Genomic DNA, 18,864 nt, shown 5'->3' with positions numbered 1-18,864 from the left:
TCCCCTTAATTTTTTTTGGCAAACTTATAACATATATTTGCATGATTAAATCATAATAAATTTTTTTTGACAGCCTTAGAACACATATATGCATGATTAAATCACAATGAAATTTTTGACTGCATTAGAACACATATATGCAAGATTGAGTCACTATAAAAGTTTTTGGACTGTCTTAGAACACAAATATGCATGATTGAATCACTATAAATTTTTTTGACAGCATTAGAACACATATATGCATGATTGAATCAATATAAATTTTTTTGACAGCCTCAGAACACATATATGCATGATTGAATCACTATGTATTTTTTTTTCAACGTTAGAACACATATATGCATGATTGAACCACTACAATTTTTTTTGACAGCATTAAAACACATATGTACATGATTGAATCACTATAATTTTTTTTTGACATACTTAGAACATATATCTTTAGGATTTAATCATTATGATTTTTTTTTGACAGCCTTAGAACACATATGTGCATGATTAAATCACTATGAAATATTTTTGACTGCTTTAGAACTCATATATGCAAGATTGAATCACTATGAATTTTTTTGATAGCCTTAGGAAATATATATGCTTGATTGAATCACTATAATTTTTTTTGACAGTATTAGAACTCATATATGCATCATTGAATCACTATAAAATTTTCTTGACAACCTTAGAACTCATATATGCATATGATTGAATCACTATAATTTTTTTTGACAGCCTTAAAACACATATATGCATGATTGAGTCACTATGATTTTTTTTGATAGCCTTAGAACACATTTGCTTAAAAGAATCACTATAAAGCTTTTTGACATCCTTCAAACACATACATGCTTGATTAAATCACAATGATTTTTTTTCCAAAGCCTTAGAACAAATATGCATGATGGAATCACTATGAAATTTTGTTGATAGCCTTAGAACACATATATCCATGATTGAATCGCTATGAATTTTTTTGGCAGCATTAGAACACATATATGCATGATTGATTCACTATAAATTTTTTTACCAGCCATAAAACAAATTTATTCAGGATTGAATCACTATGAATTTTTTTTGACAATCTTAGAACACATATATGCATGATTAAGTCACTATGATTCTTTTTTGACAGCCTTAGAACACATAAATGCATGATTAAATCCTCATGAATTTTTTTTCACTTCCTTAGAACATAAATATGCTCGTTTGAATCACTATAATTTTTTTCGATAGCCTTAGAATACATAAATGCATGATTGAATCACTATGAATTTTTTTTGACAGAGTTAGAACATATATATGAATGAATGAATCACTATAAATTTTTTTTACAACCTTAGGACACATATTTGCAAGATTGAATCATTATGAAATTTTTTTGACAGCCTTAGAACACATATATGCATGATTAAATCACTATGAAATATTTTTGACAGCCTTAGAGCACAAATATGCATGATTAAATTACGATAATTTTTTTTTACAGCCGTAGAACACATATATGCATGATTGAGTCACTATGATTTTTTTTGACAGTATTAGAACACATATATGCGTGATTGAATCACTACAAAATTTTTTGACAACATTAGAACACATATATACATGATTGAATCATTATAAATTGTTTTGACATACTTAAAACACATATCTAGAGGATCAAATCATTATGAATTTATTTTGAAAGCCTTAGAACACACTTATGCATGATTGAATCACTATTAAATATTTTTGATTGCTTTAGAACTCATATATAAAAGATTGAATCACTATGAATTTTTTTTGAAAGCCTTAGAACACATATATGCTTGATTGAATCACTATGAAATTTTTCGACACATTTAGAAAACATATATGCATGATTGAATCACTATAAATTTTTTTTGACAACCTTAGAACACATATACACACGATTGAATCACTAAATTTTTTTTTGACTGCCTTAGAACACATATGTGCTTGATTGAGTCACTATGATTTATTTTTGACAGCCTTAGAACACATATGCTCGATACATTAACTATAAAGCTTTTCGACATCTTTCGAACACATATATGCTTGATTAAATCACTATAAATTCTTTTTTATAGCCGTAGAACACATATATGCATGATCGAATCACTATAAATTTTTTTTGATAGCCTTAGAAGTCATATATGCATGATTGAATCACTATGATTTTTTTGGCAGCATTAGAACACATATATGCATGATTAAATAACTATAAACTTTTTTTGACAACATTAGAACACATATATGGATGATTGAATCACTATAGATTTTTTTGGACACCCTTAGAACACATATATGCAAGACTCAACCACTATGAATTTTTGTTAATAGCCTTAGAACACATATATGCATGATTGAATCACTATGAATTTTTTTTAACAGCCTTAGAACACATATATTCAGGATTGAATCACTATGATTTTTTTTGACAGCATTAGAACACATATATGCATTATTGAATCACTATAAATTTTTTTTACAGCCTTAAAACACATATTTGCAAGATTGAATCATTATGAATTTTTTTTGACAACCTTAGAACACATATATGCACGATTAAATCACTATGAAATATTTTTGATAGCCTTTTAACACATATATACAAGATTGAATCACTATAAATTTTTTTGACAGTCTTAGAACCCATATACGCATGATTGAATCACTATGATCTTTTTTTGACAGAATCAGAACACATATATCCATGATTGAATCACTGTGAATTTTTTTTGACAACCTTAGGACACATATATGCATGATAGAATCACTGTGAATTTTTTTTTGACAACATTAGAACACATACATGCAAGATTGAATCACTATAAAATTTTGTTGACAACCTTAGAACACATATATACATGATTTAATCACTATAAATTGTTTTTGACAACCATAGAATACATATATGCATGATTGAATCAATGTGATTTTTTTTTGACAACCTTAGAATATATATTCATGATTGAATCACCATGATTTTTTTGACAGACTTAGGACATATATATGCATGATTGAATCACTATGAATTTTTTTTGACAACATTAGAACACATATATGCATGATTGAATCACTATAAATTTTTTTGACTACCTTACAACTCATATATGCAAGATTGAATCACTATGATTTGTTTTTTACAGCCTCAGAACACATATATACATGATTGAATCACTATGAAAGTTTAGGGACAGCCTTAGAACACATATATGCATGATTGAATCACTATGATTTTTTTTTTACATCATTAGAACATATATATGAATGATTGAATCACTATAAATTTTTTTTACAACTTTAGAACATATATTTGCAAGATTGATTCATTATAAGTTTTTTTTTAAAGCCTTAAAACACATATATGCATGATTAAATCACTATGAAATATTTTTGACAACCTTAGAACACAAATATGCATAATTAAATCACTATAATTTTTTTGACAGCCTTACAACACATATATGCATGATTGAGTCACTATGATTTTTTTTTTACAGTTTTAGAACACATATATGCGTGATTGAATGACTACAAATTTTTTTTGATAGCATTAGGACACATATATACATGATTGAATCATTATAATTTTTTTTTTGAGATACTTAAAACACAAATTTGAAGGATCGAATCATTATGAATTTTTTTTGACAACCTTAGAACACATATATACATGATTGAATCACTATGAAATATTTTAGACTGCTTTAGAACTCATATATGAAAAATTGAATCACTATGAAATTTTTTTAATAGTTTTAGAACACATATATGCATGATTGAATCACTATAATATTTTTTGACAACCTTAGAACACATATATGCATAATTGAATCATTATATATATTTTTTGACAGCCTTAGAACACATATCAACGATACAATCACTATAAAGCTTTTTGACATCCTTCGAACACATATATGCATGATTAAATCACTACAAATTTTTTTTCATAGCCTTAGAACACATATATGCATGATAGAAACACTTTGAATTTTTTTTGATAGCCTTAGAACACATATATGCATGATTGAATCGCTATGAATTTTTTTTGCCAGCATTAGAACACATATATGCATGATTGAATCGCAATAAAATTTTTTTGACCACATTAGAACACATATATGGATGATTGAATCAATATAAATTTTTTTTGACAATCTTAGAACAAATATATGCAAGATTCAATCACTTAGAATTTTTTTTGACAGCCTTAGAACACATATATGCATGATTGAATCACTATAAAATTTTTTTTTACAACCTTAGAACACATATTTGCAAGATTGAATCATTACAAATTTTTTTTGACAGCCTTAGAACACATATATGCATGATGAAATCACTATGAAATATTTTTGACATCCTTGTAACACATATATGCAAGATTGAATCACTATAAATTTTTTTTTACAGTCTTAGAACCCATATATGCATGATTGAATCACTATGATTTTTTTTTGACAGCATTACAACACATATATGCATGATTGAATCAATTTGATTTTTTTTGACAACTTTACGACACATATATGCATGATAGAATCATTCTCATTTTTTTTTGGACAACTTTAGGACACATATATGCATGATTGAATCACTCTGAATTTTTTTTGACAACATTAGAACACATATATGCAAGATTGAATCACTATAAATATTTTTTGACAACCTTAGAACACATATATGCATGATTGAATCACTATAAGTTGTTTTTGACAACCTTAGAATGCATATATGCTTGATTGAATAACTGTGAATTTTTTTTGACAACCTTAGAACATATATATTCATGATAGAATCTCCATGAATTTTTTTGACAACCTTAATACATATATATGCATGATTGAATCACTGTAAAATTTTTTTGACAACCTTAGAACACATATATGCATAATTGAATGATTATATATTTGTTTGACAGCCTTAGAACACACATCAACGATACAATCACTATAAGGCTTTTTGAAATCCTTCGAACACGTATACGCATGATTAAATCACTACAATTTTTTTTCATAGCCTTAGAACACATATATGCATGATAAAAACACTTTGAATTTTTTTTGATAGCCTTAGAACACATATATGCATGATTGAATCACTATGATTTTTTTTTGCCAGCATTAGAACACATATATGCATGATTGAATCACAATAAATTTTTTTTGACCGCATTAGAACACATATATGGATGATTGAATCAATATAAATTTTTTTTGACAATCTTAGAACAAATATATGCAAGATTCAATCACTATGAAATTTTTTTGACAGACTTAGAACACATATATGCATGATTGAATCACTCTGAAATTTTTTAGACAGCCTTAGATCACATATATGAATGATTGAATCACTATGAATTTTTTTTTACAGCATTAGAACACATGTATGCATGATTGAATCACTATAAATTTTTTTTTACAACCTTAGAACACATATTTTGAAGATTGAATCATTATGATTTTTTTTTGACAAGCTTAGAACACATATATGCATGATGAAATCACTATGAAATATTTTTGACAGCCTTGTAACACATATATGCAAAATTGAATCACTAAAATTTTTTTTTTACAGTCTTAGAACCCATATATGCATGATTGAATCACTATGAATTTTTTTTGACAGCATTACAACACATATATAAATGATTGAATCAATGTGATTTTTTTTGACAACTTTAGGACACATATATGCATGATAGAATCACTCTGAATTTTTTTTGGACAACTTTAGGACACATATATGCATGATTGAATCACTCTGAATTTTTTTTTGACAACATTAGAACACATATATGCAAGATTTAATCACTATAAATGTTTTTTGACTACCTTAGAACACATAGATGCAAGGATGAATCACTATGATTTTTTTTTACAGCCTTAGAACACATATATACATGATTGAATCACTATGATTTTTTGTGGACTGCTTTAGAACACATATATGCATGATTAAATCACTATAAATTTTTTTTAACATCATTATAACATATATATGCATGATTGAATCACTATAATTTTTTTTTACAACCTTAGAACACATATTTGCAAGATTGAATCATTAAATTTTTTTTTGACAGCCTTAGAAAACATATATGCATGATTAAATCACTATGAAATATTTTTGACAGCCTTAGAACACAAATATGCATGATTGAATCACTATAAATTATTTTGACAACCTGAGAACAAATATATGCATGATTGAGTCACTATGATTTTTTTTGACAGTCTTAGAACACATATATGCGTGATTGAGTCACTAATTTTTTTTGACAACGTTAGAACACATATATACATGATTGAATCATTATAAATTGTTTTTAGCGTACTTAAAACACATATTTGAAGGATCGAATCATTATGAATTTTTTTTGACAACCTTGGAACACATATATGCATGACTGAATCACTATAAAATATTTTTGACCGATTTAGAACTCATATATGCAAGATTGAATCACTATGAACATTTTTTAACAGTTTTACAATAAATATATGCATGATTGAATCACTATAATTTTTTTTTGACAAGCATAGAACACATATATGCATGATTAAATCATTATAATTTTTTTTTGACAGCCTTAGAACACATATATGCGTGATTGAGTCACTATAAATTTTTTTTTGACTGCCATAGAACGCATATGCACGATACAATCACTATAAAGCTTTTTGACATCCTTCAAACACAAATATGCTTGATTAAATCACTATAGATTTTTTTTCATATTCTTAGAACACATATATTCATGATCGAATCACTATGGTTTTTTTTTTATAGCCTTAGAACACATATATGCATGATTGAATCACAATGAATTTTTTTTGGCAGCATTAGAACACATATATGCATGATTGAATCACTATAATTTTTTTTTACCGAATTAGAACAAATATATGGATGATTGAATCACTATAAATTTTGTGTGACAACCTTAGAACACATATATGCAAGATTCAATCACTATGAATATTTTTTGCCGCCTCAGAACACATATATGCATGATTTGAATCACTATGAAATTTGTTAAACAACTTAGAACACATATATGCATTTTGGAATCACTATGAATTTTTTTTGACAGCCTTAGAACAAATATATTCATGATTGAATCACTATGATTTTTTTTTGACAGCATTAGAACACATATATGCATGATTGAATCACAATAAATTTTTTTTTACAACCTTAGAACACATATTTACAAGATTGAATCATTATGAAAATTTTTAACAGCCTTAGAACAAATATATGCATGATTAAATCACTATGAAATATTTTTGACAGCCTTATAACACATATATGCAAGATTGAATCACTATAAATTTTTTTGGACAGTCTTATAATCCATATATGCATGGTTGAATCACTATGTTTTTCTTTTTACAGCATTAGAACACATATATGCATGATTGAATCACTGTGAATTTTTTTCGACAACCTTAGGACACATACATTTATGATTGAATCACTATGAATTTTTTTTTGACAACATTAAAACACATATATACAAGATTGAATCACTATAATTTTTTTTTGACAAACTTATGACACATATATGCATGATTGAGTCACTATAAATTTTTTTGACAAACTTAGTACACATATATGCATGATTGAAAGACTGTTAATGTTTTTTGACAACCTTTGGACACATATATGCGTGATTGAATCACATTGATTTTTTTTACAGCATTATAAAATATATATGCATGATTGAATCACTAAAATTTTTTATTGACAACCATAGAACAGATATATCAATGATTGAATCACTGTATTTTTTTTTTGACAACCAAAGAATGCGTATATGCATGATTGAATCACTGTGTAAATTGTTTAGCAAAAACACATATATGCATGATTGAATCACTATAAATTTTTTTTGACAGCCCTAAAACATATATATGCATGATTGAATCACTATGAAATTTTTTTGATAGCCTTAAAACACATGTACACATGATTGAATCACTACAAAGTTTTTTTGACAGCATTAAAACACATATCGGCATGATTGAATCACTATAAATTTTTTTTGACACCCTTAGAACGAATATATTTAAGTTTTCTCTATGAAGTTTTTTTGATAGCGATATAACACATATATGCATGATTGAATCACTATGATTTTTTTTTGACAGCCTTAAAACAAATATATGCATGATTGAATCACTATAATTTTTTTTGATAGCCTTAGAACATATATATGCATGATTGAATCACTCTAATTTTTTTTGACAACTTTAGAATACATATATGCAAGATTGAATCACTATAATTTTTTTTTGAGAACCGTAAAACACATATTTGCAAGATTGAATCACTATAAAACTTTTTTGACAACCTTAGAACACATATATGCATGATTGAATCACTATAAATTTTTTTGACAGCGTTAGAACACATATATGAATCATTGAATCACAACGATTTTTTTTTGACAACCTTAGAACACATATATGCATGATTGAATCACTATACTTTTTTTTTACTTCCTTAGATCACAAATATAAGTGATTGGATCACTACAATTTTTTTTTACAACCTTAGAACACATATTTTGAAGATTGAATCATTATGATTTTTTTTTGACAAGCTTAGAACACATATATGCATGATGAAATCACTATGAAATATTTTTGACAGCCTTGTAACACATATATGCAAAATTGAATCACTAAAATTTTTTTTTGACAGTCTTAGAACCCATATATGCATGATTGAATCACTATGAATTTTTTTTGACAGCATTACAACACATATATAAATGATTGAATCAATGTGATTTTTTTTGACAACTTTAGGACACATATATGCATGATAGAATCACTCTGAATTTTTTTTGGACAACTTTAGGACACATATATGCATGATTGAATCACTCTGAATTTTTTTTTGACAACATTAGAACACATATATGCAAGATTTAATCACTATAAATGTTTTTTGACTACCTTAGAACACATAGATGCAAGGATGAATCACTATGATTTTTTTTACAGCCTTAGAACACATATATACATGATTGAATCACTATGATTTTTTGTGGACTGCTTTAGAACACATATATGCATGATTAAATCACTATAATTTTTTTTTAACATCATTATAACATATATATGCATGATTGAATCACTATAATTTTTTTTTACAACCTTAGAACACATATTTGCAAGATTGAATCATTAAATTTTTTTTTGACAGCCTTAGAAAACATATATGCATGATTAAATCACTATGAAATATTTTTGACAGCCTTAGAACACAAATATGCATGATTGAATCACTATAAATTATTTTGACAACCTAAGAACAAATATATGCATGATTGAGTCACTATGATTTTTTTTGACAGTCTTAGAACACATATATGCGTGATTGAGTCACTAATTTTTTTTGACAACGTTAGAACACATATATACATGATTGAATCATTATAAATTGTTTTTAGCGTACTTAAAACACATATTTGAAGGATCGAATCATTATGAATTTTTTTTGACAGCCTTGGAACACATATATGCATGACTGAATCACTATAAAATATTTTTGACCGATTTAGAACTCATATATGCAAGATTGAATCACTATGAACATTTTTTAACAGTTTTACAATAAATATATGCATGATTGAATCACTATAATTTTTTTTTGACAAGCATAGAACACATATATGCATGATTAAATCATTATAATTTTTTTTTGACAGCCTTAGAACACATATATGCGTGATTGAGTCACTATAAATTTTTTTTTGACTGCCATAGAACGCATATGCACGATACAATCACTATAAAGCTTTTTGACATCCTTCAAACACAAATATGCTTGATTAAATCACTATAGATTTTTTTTCATATTCTTAGAACACATATATTCATGATCGAATCACTATGGATTTTTTTTTATAGCCTTAGAACACATATATGCATGATTGAATCACAATGAATTTTTTTTGGCAGCATTAGAACACATATATGCATGATTGAATCACTATAATTTTTTTTTACCGAATTAGAACAAATATATGGATGATTGAATCACTATAAATTTTGTGTGACAACCTTAGAACACATATATGCAAGATTCAATCACTATGAATATTTTTTGCCGCCTCAGAACACATATATGCATGATTTGAATCACTATGAAATTTGTTAAACAACTTAGAACACATATATGCATTTTGGAATCACTATGAATTTTTTTTGACAGCCTTAGAACAAATATATTCATGATTGAATCACTATGATTTTTTTTTGACAGCATTAGAACACATATATGCATGATTGAATCACAATAAATTTTTTTTTACAACCTTAGAACACATATTTACAAGATTGAATCATTATGAAAATTTTTAACAGCCTTAGAACAAATATATGCATGATTAAATCACTATGAAATATTTTTGACAGCCTTATAACACATATATGCAAGATTGAATCACTATAAATTTTTTTGGACAGTCTTATAATCCATATATGCATGGTTGAATCACTGTGTTTTTCTTTTTACAGCATTAGAACACATATATGCATGATTGAATCACTGTGAATTTTTTTCGACAACCTTAGGACACATACATTTATGATTGAATCACTATGAATTTTTTTTTGACAACATTAAAACACATATATACAAGATTGAATCACTATAATTTTTTTTTGACAAACTTATGACACATATATGCATGATTGAGTCACTATAAATTTTTTTGACAAACTTAGTACACATATATGCATGATTGAAAGACTGTTAATGTTTTTTGACAACCTTTGGACACATATATGCGTGATTGAATCACTATGATTTTTTTTACAGCATTATAAAATATATATGCATGATTGAATCACTAAAATTTTTTATTGACAACCATAGAACAGATATATCAATGATTGAATCACTGTATTTTTTTTTTGACAACCAAAGAATGCGTATATGCATGATTGAATCACTGTGTAAATTGTTTAGCAAAAGTAGAACACATATATGCATGATTGAATCACTATGAATTTTTTTTGACAGCCCTAAAACATATATATGCATGATTGAATCACTATGAAATTTTTTTGATAGCCTTAAAACACATGTACACATGATTGAATCACTACAAATTTTTTTTGACAGCATTAAAACACATATCAGCATGATTGAATCACTATAATTTTTTTTGACACCCTTAGAACGAATATATTTAAGTTTTCTCTATGAAGTTTTTTTGATAGCGATATAACACATATATGCATGATTGAATCACTATGATTTTTTTTTGACAGCCTTAAAACAAATATATGCATGATTGAATCACTATAATTTTTTTTGATAGCCTTAGAACATATATATGCATGATTGAATCACTCTAATTTTTTTTGACAACTTTAGAATACATATATGCAAGATTGAATCACTATAATTTTTTTTTGAGAACCGTAAAACACATATTTGCAAGATTGAATCACTATAAAACTTTTTTGACAACCTTAGAACACATATATGCATGATTGAATCACTATAAATTTTTTTGACAGCGTTAGAACACATATATGAATCATTGAATCACAACGATTTTTTTTTGACAACCTTAGAACACATATATGCATGATTGAATCACTATACTTTTTTTTTACTTCCTTAGATCACAAATATGCGTGATTGGATCACTACAATTTTTTTACAGCATTAGAACACATATATGCATGATTGAATCACTATAATTTTTTTTGACAACCTTAGAACACATATATGAAAGATTGAATCACTATGAATTTTTTTTTACAACTTAGAACACATATATGCATGATTGAATCACTATGAATTTTTTTGGACAACCTTAGAACACATATATGCATGATTGAATAACTATAAAACTTTTTGGATAACCTTAGAACACATTTATAAATGATTGAATCACTATAATTTTTTTGACAGCCTTGGAACACATATATGCATGATTGAGTCACAATAATTTTTTTTGACAGCCTTAGAACACATATATGCACGATAGTATCACTATAAAGCTTTTTGACATCTTTCGAACACATATATGCTTAATTAAATCAATATGACATTTTTTTCACAGCCTTAGAACCCATGTATGCAAGATTGAATCACTATAAATTTTTTTGATAGCCTTAGAACATATGTATGCATGATTGAATCACTATGATTTTTTTTGAACACATGTATGCAAGATTGAATCACTATAAATTTTTTTGATAGCCTTAGAACATATGTATGCATGATTGAATCACTATGATTTTTTTTGAACACATATATGCATGATTGAATCACTATAAATTTTTTTGACAGCCTTTGAACACATATATGCAGGATTGAATCACTATGATTTTTTTCTGACAATGTTAGAAACATATGTGCTTGATTGAGTCACTATGATTTTTTTGACAGCCTTAGAACACATACATGCATGATTGACTCACTATGCAATTTTTTTGACTTCATTAGATAACAAATAAGCATGATTGAATCACTTTAAATTTTTTTGACAGCATTAGAACTCATATATGGATGATTGAATCACTATAAATTTTTTTTGACAACCTTAAAACACATATATGCAAGATTGAATCACTATGAATTTTTTTTGACAACCTTACAATACATATATGCATAATTGAATCACTATGAATTTTTTTGAAAGCAATATATAACAAATGTATGCTTGATTGAATCACTAGAAATATTTTGACAGCATTATATAACAAATATATGCTTTAATGAATCACTAGAAATTTTTTTTGACAACATTAGAATACATATATGCATGATTGAATCACTATAAATTTTTTTTGACAACTTTAGACCACATATATGAAAGATTGAATCACTATAAATTTTTTTCACAGCCTTAGAACACATATATGCATGATTGAGTCACAGTGAACGTTTTTGACGAACTTAGAACACATATATGCATGATTGAATCATTATAATTTTTTTTGACATCCTTAAAAGACATATATTCATGATTGAAATTTGTTTGGCAGCCTTAGAACACATATATGCATGATTGAATCACTATGTAATTTTTTTGACAACCTTAGGACACATATATACATGATTGAATGCCCATAAATTTTTTTTGACAACCTTAAAACACATATATGCATGATTGAGTGACAATGATTTTTTTTGACAAGTTTAGAACACATATATGCAAGATTGAATCAATATAAAATTTTTTTGAGGGCCTTAGAATACATATATGCAAGATTGAATTTTTTTTGAAAGGCTTAGAACACATATATGCATGATTGAATCACTATGATTTTTTTGACAGCCTTATAACACATATATGCACGATTAAATCACTATAAATTTTTTTTGACAACTTAGAACACATATATGAAAGATTGAATCTGTATAAATGTTTTTTGACAGGATTAGAACAGATAAATGCATGATTGAGTATGATTTTTTTTGACAGCCTTAGAACACATATATGCAAAATTGAATCACTCTGAATTTTTTTTGAGCGCCTTAGAATACATATATGCAAGATTTAAATTTTTTTGACAGCCTTAGAACACATATATGCATGATTGAATCACTATGAAATTTGTTTGACAGCCTTAGAACATAAATATGCTTGATTGTATAACTTTGAATTTTTTTTGACAAACTTAGAACACATATATGCATGATTCAATCATAATGAAAATTTTTTGACACCCTAGGAACATATATATGCATGATAAAATGTCTATGAAATTTTTTTGACAACCTTAGAACACATATATGCATAATTTAATCACTATAAATTTTTGTTGACGGTATTGGAGCGTATATATGCATGATTCAATCACTATGAAAATTTCTTGACAGCCTAAGAGAACATATATACATGATTGAGTAACTATAATTTTTTTTGACAGTCGTAGAACACATATACGCAAGATTGAATCACTATAAATTTTTTTGACTGCATTAGAACAGATATATGCTTGATTCAATCAGTATAATTTTTTTTTGACAACATTATAACATATATTTGCAAGATTGAATCATTATGTAATTTTTTTGAGAGCCTTAGAACACAGATATGCAAGATTGAATAACTATGAATTTTTTTTGACAGCCTTACAACACATATATGCATGATTGAATCACTATGATTTTTTTTGCCTGCCTTATAACACATATATGCATGATTGAATCCCAATGAAATTTTTTTGACAGACTTAGAACACATATATGCATGATTGAATCACTATGAATTTTTTTGACAAACTTAGAACACATATATGCATGATTGAATAATAATTAAAATTGTTTGACAGCCTTAAAACACATATATGCATGATTGAACCACAATAAATTTTTTTAACAACCTTAGAACAAATATACACTTGATTTAATGACTATGAAATTTTTTTGACAACCTTTGAACACATATATGCATGATTGAATCAGTAAAAACTTTTTTTTATCGCATTAGAACTTATATATGCATGATTCAATCACTATGAATTTTTTTTGACAGCCTTAGAAGACATATATGCATGATTGAATAACAATGAAATTTTTGACGGCATTAGAACACATATATGCATGATTGAATCACTATAAAAGATTTTTGACAGTCTTATTACACATATATGTTTGATTGAATCTCAATAAATTTTTTTTGAAGCATCAGAACACATATATGCACGACTGAATCACTATATATTTTTTTGATAGCCATAGAACACATATATGCATGATTGATTCACTAAGAATTTTTTTTTGACAGCATTAGAACATATATATGCATGATTGAATCACTATAATTTTTTTTTAAAGGCCTTAGAACACATATATGGATGATTGAATCCCCATGATTTTTTTGGCAAACTTATAACATATATTTGCATGATTATATCGTAATAAATTTTGTTTGACAGCCTTAGAACACATATATGCATGATTAAATCACAATGAAATTCTTCTAACAAGCTTAGAACACATATATATGATTAAATAACTATGATTTTTTTTTAAAACCTTAGATTACATGTATGCATGATTGAATAACTATAATTTTTTTAAACTGAATTAGAACACATGCATGTATTATTAGTCACTATGAAATTTTTTTGACAGCCTTAGAACACATATATGCATGATTTAATCACTATAAAATTTTTGACCGCATTAGAACACGTATATGCAAGATTGAGACACTATAAAAGTTTTTTGACAGTCTCAGAACACATGTATGTATGATTTTTTTTTGACAGCCTTAGAACACATATGTGCATGATTAAATCACTATGAAATATTTTTGACTGCTTTAGAACTCATATATGCAAGATTGAATCACTATGATTTTTTTTTATAGCCTTAGAACACATATATGCTTGATGGAATCACTATAATTTTTTTTGACAGTATTAGAACACATATATGCATCATTGATTCACTATAAAATTTTCTTGACAACCTTAGAACACATATATGCATTATTGAATCACTATAAATTTTTTTGACAGCCTTAGAACACATATGCATGATTGAGTCACTATGAATTTTTTTTGATAGCCTTAGAACACATTTGCATGCTAGAATCACTATAAATCTTTTTGACATCCTTCGAACATATACATGATTGATTAAATCATAATGAATTTTTTTTCAAAGCCTTAGAACACATATATGCTTGATGGAATCATTATGAATTTTTTTTGATAGCCTTAGAACACATATATCCATAATTTAATCAATATGAATTTTTTTTGGCAGCATTAGAACACATATATGCCAGATTGAATCACTAGAAATGTTTTTGATAGCCATAGAACAAATATATGCAGGATTGAATCACTATGATTTTTTTTTGACAATGTTAGAACACATATATGCTTGATTAAGTCACTATGACTCTTTTTTGACAGCCTTAGAACACATATATGCATGATTAAATCCTCATGATTTTTTTTCACTTCCTTAGAACACAAATATGCATGATTAAATCACTATAATTTTTTTTGATAGCCTTAGAACACATAAATGCATGATTGAATCACTATGAATTTTTTTGACAGCGTTAGAACATATATATGAATGATTGAAAAACTATAATTTTTTTTTACAACCTTAGAACACATTTGCAAGATGGAATCATTATGAATTTTTTTTGACAGCCTTAGAACATATATATGCATGATTAAATCACTATGAAATATTTTTGACAGTCTTAGAACACAAATATGCATGATTAAATTACTATAATTTTTTTTTACAGTCGTAAAACACATATATGCTTGATTGAGTCACTATGATTTTTTTTTGACAGTCTTAGAACACATATGAGTCATTAAATCACTACAATTTTTTTTGACAGCATTAGAACACATATATACATGATTGAATCATTATAAGTTTTTTTGACATACTTAAAACACATATCTGGAGGATCGAATCATTATGATTTTTTTTTGAAAGCCTTAGAACACACATATGCATGATTGAATCACTATGAAATATTTTTTACTGCTTTAGAACTCATATATAAAAGATTGAATCACTATGAAATTTTATTTAAAGCCTTAGAACACATATATGCTTGATTGAAAATCACTATGAAATTTTTTGACAGTTTTAGAACACATATATGCATGATTGAATCACTATAAATTTCTTTTGACAACCTTAGAACACATATATGCACGATTGAATCACTATAATTTTTTTTGACTGCCTTAGAACACATATGTGCTTGATTGAGTCTCTATTATTTATTTTTGACAGCCTTAGAACACATATGCTCGATACAATCACTAAAAGCTTTTTGACATCCTTCGAACACATATATGCTTGATCAAATCACTATAAATTCTTTTTCATAGCCTTAGAACACATATATGGATGATCAAATCACTGTAATTTTTTTTTGATAGCCTTAGAAGTCATATACGCATGATTGAATCACTATGATTTTTTTTGGCAGCATTAGAACGCATATATGCATGATTAAATCACTATAATTTTTTTTGACAGGATTAGAACAGATATGTGGATAATTGAATCACTATAAATTTTTTTTGACACCCTTAGAACACATATATGCAAGATTCAATCACTATGATTTTTTTTTTGATAGCCTTAGAACACATATATGCATGATTGAATCACTATGAATTTTTTTAGAGAGCCTTAGAACACATATATGCATTATTGAATCACTATGAAATTTTTTTGACAGCCTTAGAACACATATATTCATGATTGAATCACTATGAATTTTTTTTGACAGCCTTAGAACACATATATGCATGATTAAATCACTATGAAATATTTTTGATAGCCTTTTAACACATATATGCAAGATTGAATCACTATAAAAAAATTTTGACAGTCTTAGAACCCATATACTCATGATTGAATCACTATGATTTTTTTTGACAGAATCAGAACACATATATGCATGATTGAATCACTGTGAATTTTTTTTGACAACCTTAGGACACATATATGCATGATAGAATCAATGTTGATTTTTTTTGGCAACATTAGAACACATATATGCAAGATTGAATCACTATAAAATTTTGTCGACAACCTTAGAACACATATATGCATGATTTAATCTCTATAAATTGTTTTTGACAACCATAGAATGCATATATGCATGATTGAATCACTGTGAATTTTTTTTGACAACCTTAGAACATATGTATTCATGATTGAATCACCATGATTTTTTTTGACAGCCTTAGAACATATATATGCATGATTGAAGCACTATGAATTTTTTTTGACAGCATTATAACACATGTATGATAGATTGAATCACTATAAAAGATTTTTGTCAGCATTAGAACACATATATGAATGATTGAATCACTATAATTTTTTTTTGACAGCGTTAGAACTCATATATACAAGATTGAATCACTATGATTTTTTTTTACAGCCTTAGAACACATATATACATGATTGAATCACTATGAAATTTTAGGGACAACCTTTGAACACATATATGCATGATTGAATCAGTATGAATTTTTTTTGACATCATTAGACCATATATATGAATGATTGAATCACTATAATTTTTTTTTACAACTTTAGAATATATATTTTCCAGATTAAATCATTATAATTTTTTTTTGACAACCTTAGAACACATATATGCATGATGAAATCACTATGAAATATTTTTGACAACCTTAGAATACAAATATGCGTGATTAAATCACTATAAAATTTTTTGACAGCATTAGAACACATATATACATGATTGAGTCATTATAAATTTTTTTTGACATACTTAAAACACATGTCTGAAGGTTCGCATAATTATGATTTTTTTTTGACAACCTTAGAACACATATATGCATGATTGAATCACTATGAAAATTTTTAGACTGCTTTAGAACTCATATATGCAAGATTAAATCACTATGAAATTTGTTTAATAGTTTTAGAACACATATAAGCATGATTAAATCACTGTAAATTTTTTTTGACAACCTTAGAACACATATATACGTGATTGAATCATTATAAATTTTCTTTGACAGCCTTAGACGACATATAAGCATGATTGAGTCACGATGATTTTTTTTTACAGCCTTAGAACACATATGGACGATACAATCACTATAAAGCTTTTTGACATCCTTCGAACACATATATGCTTGATTAAATCTCTATAAAATTTTTTCATAGCCATAGAACACATATATGCATGATAGAATCACTTTGAATTTTTTTTGATAGCCTTAGAACACATATATGCATGAAAGAATCACTATGATTTTTTTTTTGAATCATTAGAACACATATATGCATGATTGAATCACAATAAATTTTTTTTGACCGCATTAGAAC

This window comes from Nuphar pumila, chromosome 1 (assembly GCF_984573655.1).
Source record: "Nuphar pumila chromosome 1, dmNupPumi1.hap1.1, whole genome shotgun sequence".
Classification (NCBI taxonomy): domain Eukaryota; kingdom Viridiplantae; phylum Streptophyta; class Magnoliopsida; order Nymphaeales; family Nymphaeaceae; genus Nuphar; species Nuphar pumila.
The sequence above is the reverse complement of the archived record's forward strand: the minus strand, read 5'-3'. Positions refer to the sequence as shown.